The sequence below is a fragment of the Ostrea edulis genome, chromosome 4 (assembly GCF_947568905.1).
Source record: "Ostrea edulis chromosome 4, xbOstEdul1.1, whole genome shotgun sequence".
Lineage (NCBI taxonomy): Eukaryota > Metazoa > Mollusca > Bivalvia > Ostreida > Ostreidae > Ostrea > Ostrea edulis.
The window spans coordinates 82,137,543-82,144,092 of NC_079167.1; positions in this window are offsets into that span (position 1 = coordinate 82,137,543).

The following is a 6,550-nucleotide window of genomic DNA, read 5'->3' on the forward strand; positions in this document are numbered from 1 at the left end:
GAGGTTATAAGACCTCAAAATAGACGCGATCCTTATAGACCATGGGCTAATAAAAGTAATGGGGACCCCCCCCCCCCACCTCCACCACCACTTTGGGCTAATAAAAGTAATGGGGACCCCCCCACACCACCACCACCACTTTGGGCTAAAAAAAAAAAGTAATGGAGGATCCCCCCCTTTGAGATTTTTCCAAACAAGTGTTTTTGGAATGTTTCCAACTTTATTTCTCTACAGAGGGATCACGGCTCGTGTGACCATCTACAGGGTATGCTTACTCCCCTTAGGCACCTGATCCCGCCACTTCTGTGTCCAAGGTCTGTGTTTGCCCTCGTCTCGATTTTATGTTTTTTATAGGATTTCTGAGATTGATCACTATTCGTTATCTTTACCTTTTTCATTACCATGAGAAGTTTTGTCTGTAGGCAAGATATCAACGCCAGTAATCCATTTCCATCCCATCAGAAAGACGAAATACCCATTAACGGGATTGATTTAAAAAAATCTTCAGTACGTTTTTTGGACTTGGTCGATATAATACAAGAGACCTGAGCCACTTTCACCTTTCTTTATAATGCACAACCAACACAAAGGACACGCCCACCAGAATATAATCCTACATTCAAAACCCGATTTCAATGCAAAAAGTTTAAGAAATCCTACCTAATATAGACGGTTCATATTCCTACAATCAAACGTGGTCGAAAACGTGGCAAATCGTGAGAGACGTGGGGAAGTCTTCATAAGCGCAGTATGAACGGGCTAGGATGTCTTTACCCTTTCCCCACGCTTATTTTGAACCTGTCGCGGGGATGGCGGCAAACAAGACGCGGGGTAAAGTCGTATTTAGAGCGGGTTAGAAACGCCATAATTGTACAAGCAGCGTGGAAACATCGCGGTGAGATCTTAATGGTGGTAGTAAAAGCGCAGTACAGGCGGGAACTTACTCGGGTCAGTACGCCTCTACCACGCTCCCTCTATCTCCCGGACGTACTAGTGGCGTGCTTCACATTCGTCACCACCCTTCGTCCAAATAAATCAAGATACACTGAAATAATTATTTGTATGAGGTATCATAAACAAACGCTGTAAAATGGGCCGCTGGTCAGGAGCAGTCAGGACCGTTATTTAATCATTGGTCATTCTTATTTTGACGCTAGTTAATTAATGTATCTTTGATTCTTCTGATTCTGATTCTTTACTTTCCTTAAGCTATACAGCTCATCGGTTATAAATACAAAATATTTACAAATATATACAAATAATACAGTAGAGGGTGAGTAGACATACAGATACAATTTTGAGCATACATATAACAATACACGTGAATAATATGTCGAAGCAAGTACAGAATTCATAAGTTACATGAAGATCGAAACTTTGCAGTCTGTTGTAGGAACTTTCCTAAATTATTGAGTTTTTTGTATTATTTACACTAAGAAGCTTTACTAATTTGAAGACACTGGGTTTCTTGTAATAAAATGTTTTGATATATTTAATTCTTAAACCGTTATAAAAAGGACATTTTAAAATAAAATAAAATTCGTCTTCTAACTCATTTAGGTTACAAAATGTACAAATCCTATTATTTCTTGAAATATTTTTATGCCTACCCTTCTCAATGTTCAAAGAGTGTGAAGACGTCCGAAAGTTTGTTATATATTTCTTTCCATTGGGATCAATCGGTTTTTTAAGATAGAACTGTAAACAAAAATTATCAATAAGGTGTTGATATAAAAAGAATTTTGGTGAATTTACAAAAGATGAAAAAATATTTTGCTTATATATATCTAACAATTTTTGTTCAATTACCTTGTATGTATTCTGGCCAAATCCCGATTCTTCCCATAAATATGTTAATCCCAATTCAGACAATTCTTGTTTTATACTTACAACCCAACTGTCTTTATTCAAAATCATGTAATCAAAACATTCTTTTAAAATACAATTATTTGTATTTCTAAGTTTTAACCAGTATTTAAAAATGCACATTTTTCTTCTGACATATAGAGGTAACCGTCCTAATTCACAATATATAACATTATTATTTGTACGCTTACTCACTCCCAATAACTTTTTACAAAACATAAGATGAACCTTTTCAACATCAGGTGCCTTGTGAAAACCCCCAAATTTCGCATGCATATGAAAGAATGCTATGTAAATAAGTATCGAATACAGAACATTGTGTTTCTACATTAAAGTGATGGCTTTTCAATGTATTAGATATTGCAAACAACGCCTTTCGCCCTTGTTCAGTCACATGCTTTTGTGTTTGTAAAAAATTTCCATTATAGTTAAACAACATTCCCAAATAGTTAAAATTATTGTCAACTTCAATATTATGATTATCATAAATCCATTTTTCATTATTCCTTATAATGCTCCCATTTCCAAAAATAACAACTTTTGTTTTTGATATGTTCACAGTCAATCTTTTGTATAAACATGTAATGCATTCAACATTTCCTGCAAACCATCTGGTGTCTCAGCCAAAATCACCATGTCATCGGCATACATTAAAAGAAAAAAATTAAATAACTGTAATTCAATACTTGCACAATTTCCACGTATAAAACTTATTTCAAAATCATTTACATATTAAGCAAAAAGTATGGGTGATAACACTTCACCTTGCATAAGCCCAGTTTCGTTATTGAAATATTCACTCAAAAATCCATCGAATTTAACACATGACTTAACATTACTGTAAAGCGACTTAATGACTTGGAGTAACTTTCCCCGTATACCAACATTACATAGTTTGGACCATAATTTTGATCTATTCACAGAATCAAAGGCCTTCTGGAAATCTACAAAGCAACAATACAAACGCTTTTTATTATTCAGAGTTTTGTTAATTAATGATTGTAAAATAAACATGGCGTCAACTGTAGAACATCCGGATCTAAAACCAAGCTGCGCATCTGTTAATATATTGTTCTCTTTCTCCCATTCCAAAATTCTGTAATTTAAAACACCAGTAAACAATTTACCAAAGCAACTAACAATAGAAATGCCTCTGTGATTATTGATATCATTAATATCACCTTTTTTATATAAAGGAACAATACAACTTTTTGTCCATACCTCAGGATATAAACCGGACTCTAAAATTTTATTAAACAGTTTGTATAATATAGGCATCAAAATATCTTCACAAACAATAAAAACTTCGTTCATTATTAAGTCCTCGCTACAACTTTTGTTTAATTTCAACTTTCCAATTGCTTTTTCAATTTCCTTACATGTGATTTCTTTGTCCAATTCATCATACACAACTTCATTATCATATGCAGCGCAAGTGTTATCCGAAGGATTATTCATATTGTTTTGGATAAGGTTCTTGAAGTGTGTGTAGAAATCTTCATTAGTTAGATTACTATTTAAACGTTTGCTTTTTGAAAATAAACTGTCAAAATGCTTTGGATTCCGTTTCTTTAAATACTCTAACATATCACCCTCATGTTGTTTATATTTCCGTTTAAGTTTAAATTCATATTTTTTGTATTTTTTCTTGGCATTCAAAAGAGTTATCCTATTCTCATGAGATTTACATTTATTATAATTGTAAAGAATGCGTTTATACTCTTTCAAAAGGTTCGTACACGTATCATCAAACCAGGGCTTATCTCCCTTACCTTGATTACGAATAACAACATTTTTATTATTACTATTACCTATTGTATCTTTAACTTCAGCAAAAGGCAATACACAGTCATTTAAGACACTGCAGATATTATCAATACATGCATCTACATCTGTAGAACAATTAAAATCGACATCTAAAGCGCTCACTAACAGGTCACGATTACGTGAAATTTCGTTCGAAATACAATGTGAGTTGTCCTGTTTCCATTTCACTGATTTACAAGGTATTCTACCAAACGAAGATTTAACTTCATGGTCTAGTGACATTAAACGTATGCCAGATATCATTTTACCCTTTAATTTGTCAGTGAATGAGAATAGATACTTTGTATTTACTCAGTAATTTTTACCTGGACGACTATCTAACTACTGGTAATTTTTACCTGTCTATCTAACTACTGGTAATTTTTACCTGTCTATCTAACTACTGGTAATTTTTATCTAACTACTGGTAACTTTTACCTGGACGGCTATCTAACTATTGCTAATTTTTACCTCAATTTCTCTCTAATTACTGGTAATTCTTATCCGATCAGCTGTTTAATTACCAGTAACTCTTACCTGGTATTCAATTTCTGGTAACATTTACCTGGATTGATATCTAAATATAAGTACCTATACATCTAAAACAAATGATTACCTTGGAAAACACCAAGCTTTAACCATTCTGCAATTCAGGGTAGTAAGGTAAAAATTCACCAGGTATAAAAATTTTTTAAAAAAGAGCGGAAAGTTCAGTGGGAAATGATTAATTTTACTTATGTTTTTGATTTGTTTTGAGAAAAAATAGTAAATCCATTTCATTTTCAACTAGTTTACTGTAGAAAAAGGTTTATGGGTGAATGAAGTTCAACACGTGGCCGAGTGGTCAGAGCATCGCACTCAAAATCACACGGCCTCTTACCTCTGGTCGACGCGGGTTCGAATCCCGCTTGCGCCGGTAAGTGAAAAAGTTTCCCAGTTTACTTTCGGAAGGTCGGTGGTCTCTTCCCAGGTACATTGTATCTGGGTTCTCTCTTCCAACAATAAAAACTGGGCGCCACCAGATAACTGAAAAATTGTTAAGTGTGGCGGGAAACACCAATCAATCCACACAATCTAATAGATCTTTCTCGCCCCGTGTCTTAAAAGTAGTCTCGTCGTACAGGTATATCGATGATAACAAGACAATTATTTGAATTTCTTTTCTATAAATGACGAACACAGAGGTTTCTACCAAATGAGAATTCATGAACCTTGGGTTGGGTCAGGAGTTCCGGGATTATATGATAAACAGGAGGCTCACAGGCCTTATCGGTCACCCGAGTATTAGTAAAATGTATTACTAACCCCAAGGGCTGTGTAATATGTAATAATTGTCCTGTTTTGCATAGTAAGCTAAATTTTAATACATGAATTCAGCAGCGGTATAAAAAAGATGTGTTCCTGAGACACACGTGTCCAATCTGATGAAATACTTTGCATAATTCAATACACACTTTAACACTATATGAGCATTTTGGGTCCGCCTTAGAGTATAGAATCTTGAGGTTGAGAAATTCACAACTTTGGTATACTCCTTTCTGCTTTCCCTAAATATGCATTAATTTTTTTTTATCATATCAGAATTTTTTTTTGGGGTCCAATCCTCAACGAAACTTATAAAAAAAGATTGTTTGCAATTATATAGAAATATATAGGGATAGTTGCCACATTATCTGCTTTTCCAATGTGCATCGGCATGTCTGCTCTACTGGTTTTGTTACGAAATCCAGATAATCTGCAATATCTTATTAAAATGACTCTACACTATCCAACTACATATCTAGAAAAGATATAAATCTATATCGTATGACCTAAATACCTTAAAACAAGTCTTCATCTCAATCCCCGGAGGAGTTTCTTACTTTTCATGAATACCCGAGAACAAGAAAGTCTGGTGATATAAGCAATTGTCCAAAACGTATTATTTCATGAGACATATAATCACGTGACATGCAGGACAAGGGGATACTTCAGATTGTTTTCTTTCAGATCAGTTGATTAAAACGGTTGGTTTTCAATCATAAGGACGAGTCTCGCAGGGGTTTTCATTTCCCCCTAAAGGATGAAGTTGCAAATTTTGTCGCTAAATAAGTTAAATCTTAATACTATTAAAATAATTTTTATCCAATACTAATTTCTTTGATGTATTATTCATCCTTGATAGTAGCCACTGTTCCCTCAACAAGTGACCGAAATAAGACGAGAAAGTTGCGTTTCTGTCAGAGGAAACTTTGAAACACGAAGTCACGTGTCACGGTAAGCATTGACACGATGGAAAATTCTCTCTGCAAAATGACCGAGATTAACCTGTGTCACAATATGTAGCGTTCACCTGAAGAGTGCCCAACATGTGTCAAAATTAGCAGCGCTTCACCTAAAGAGTGCCCAACATGTGTTAAAATCTGTAGCGTTTCACTTGAGAGTGCCCAACATGTGTTAAAATCTGTAGCTCTTCACTTGAGAGTGCCCAACATGTGTTAAAATCTGTAGCGCTTCACTTGAGAGTGCCCAACATGTGTTAAAATCTGTAGCGCTTCACTTGAGAGTGCCCAACATGTGTCAAAATTAGCAGCGCTTCACCTAAAGAGTCCCCAACATGTGTTAAAATCTGTAGTGCTTCACCTGAAGTTGGGAACATCTGAATATAACTAGAGATTATCGAAAGGACGTACATTACCTGATAAATAAGGAGGTGATACATTATAAATACTAAACGACAAGACTTCAGATCGACAGCTACACAAGGCAACACCTTGGATCTACCAGCAACACAAGACAGCATCTTAGATAACTCCGTTTACCTGATCAGGATATAGGGCTCACGGCGGGTGTGACCGGTCAACAGGGGATGCTTACTCCTCCTAGGCACCTGATCCCA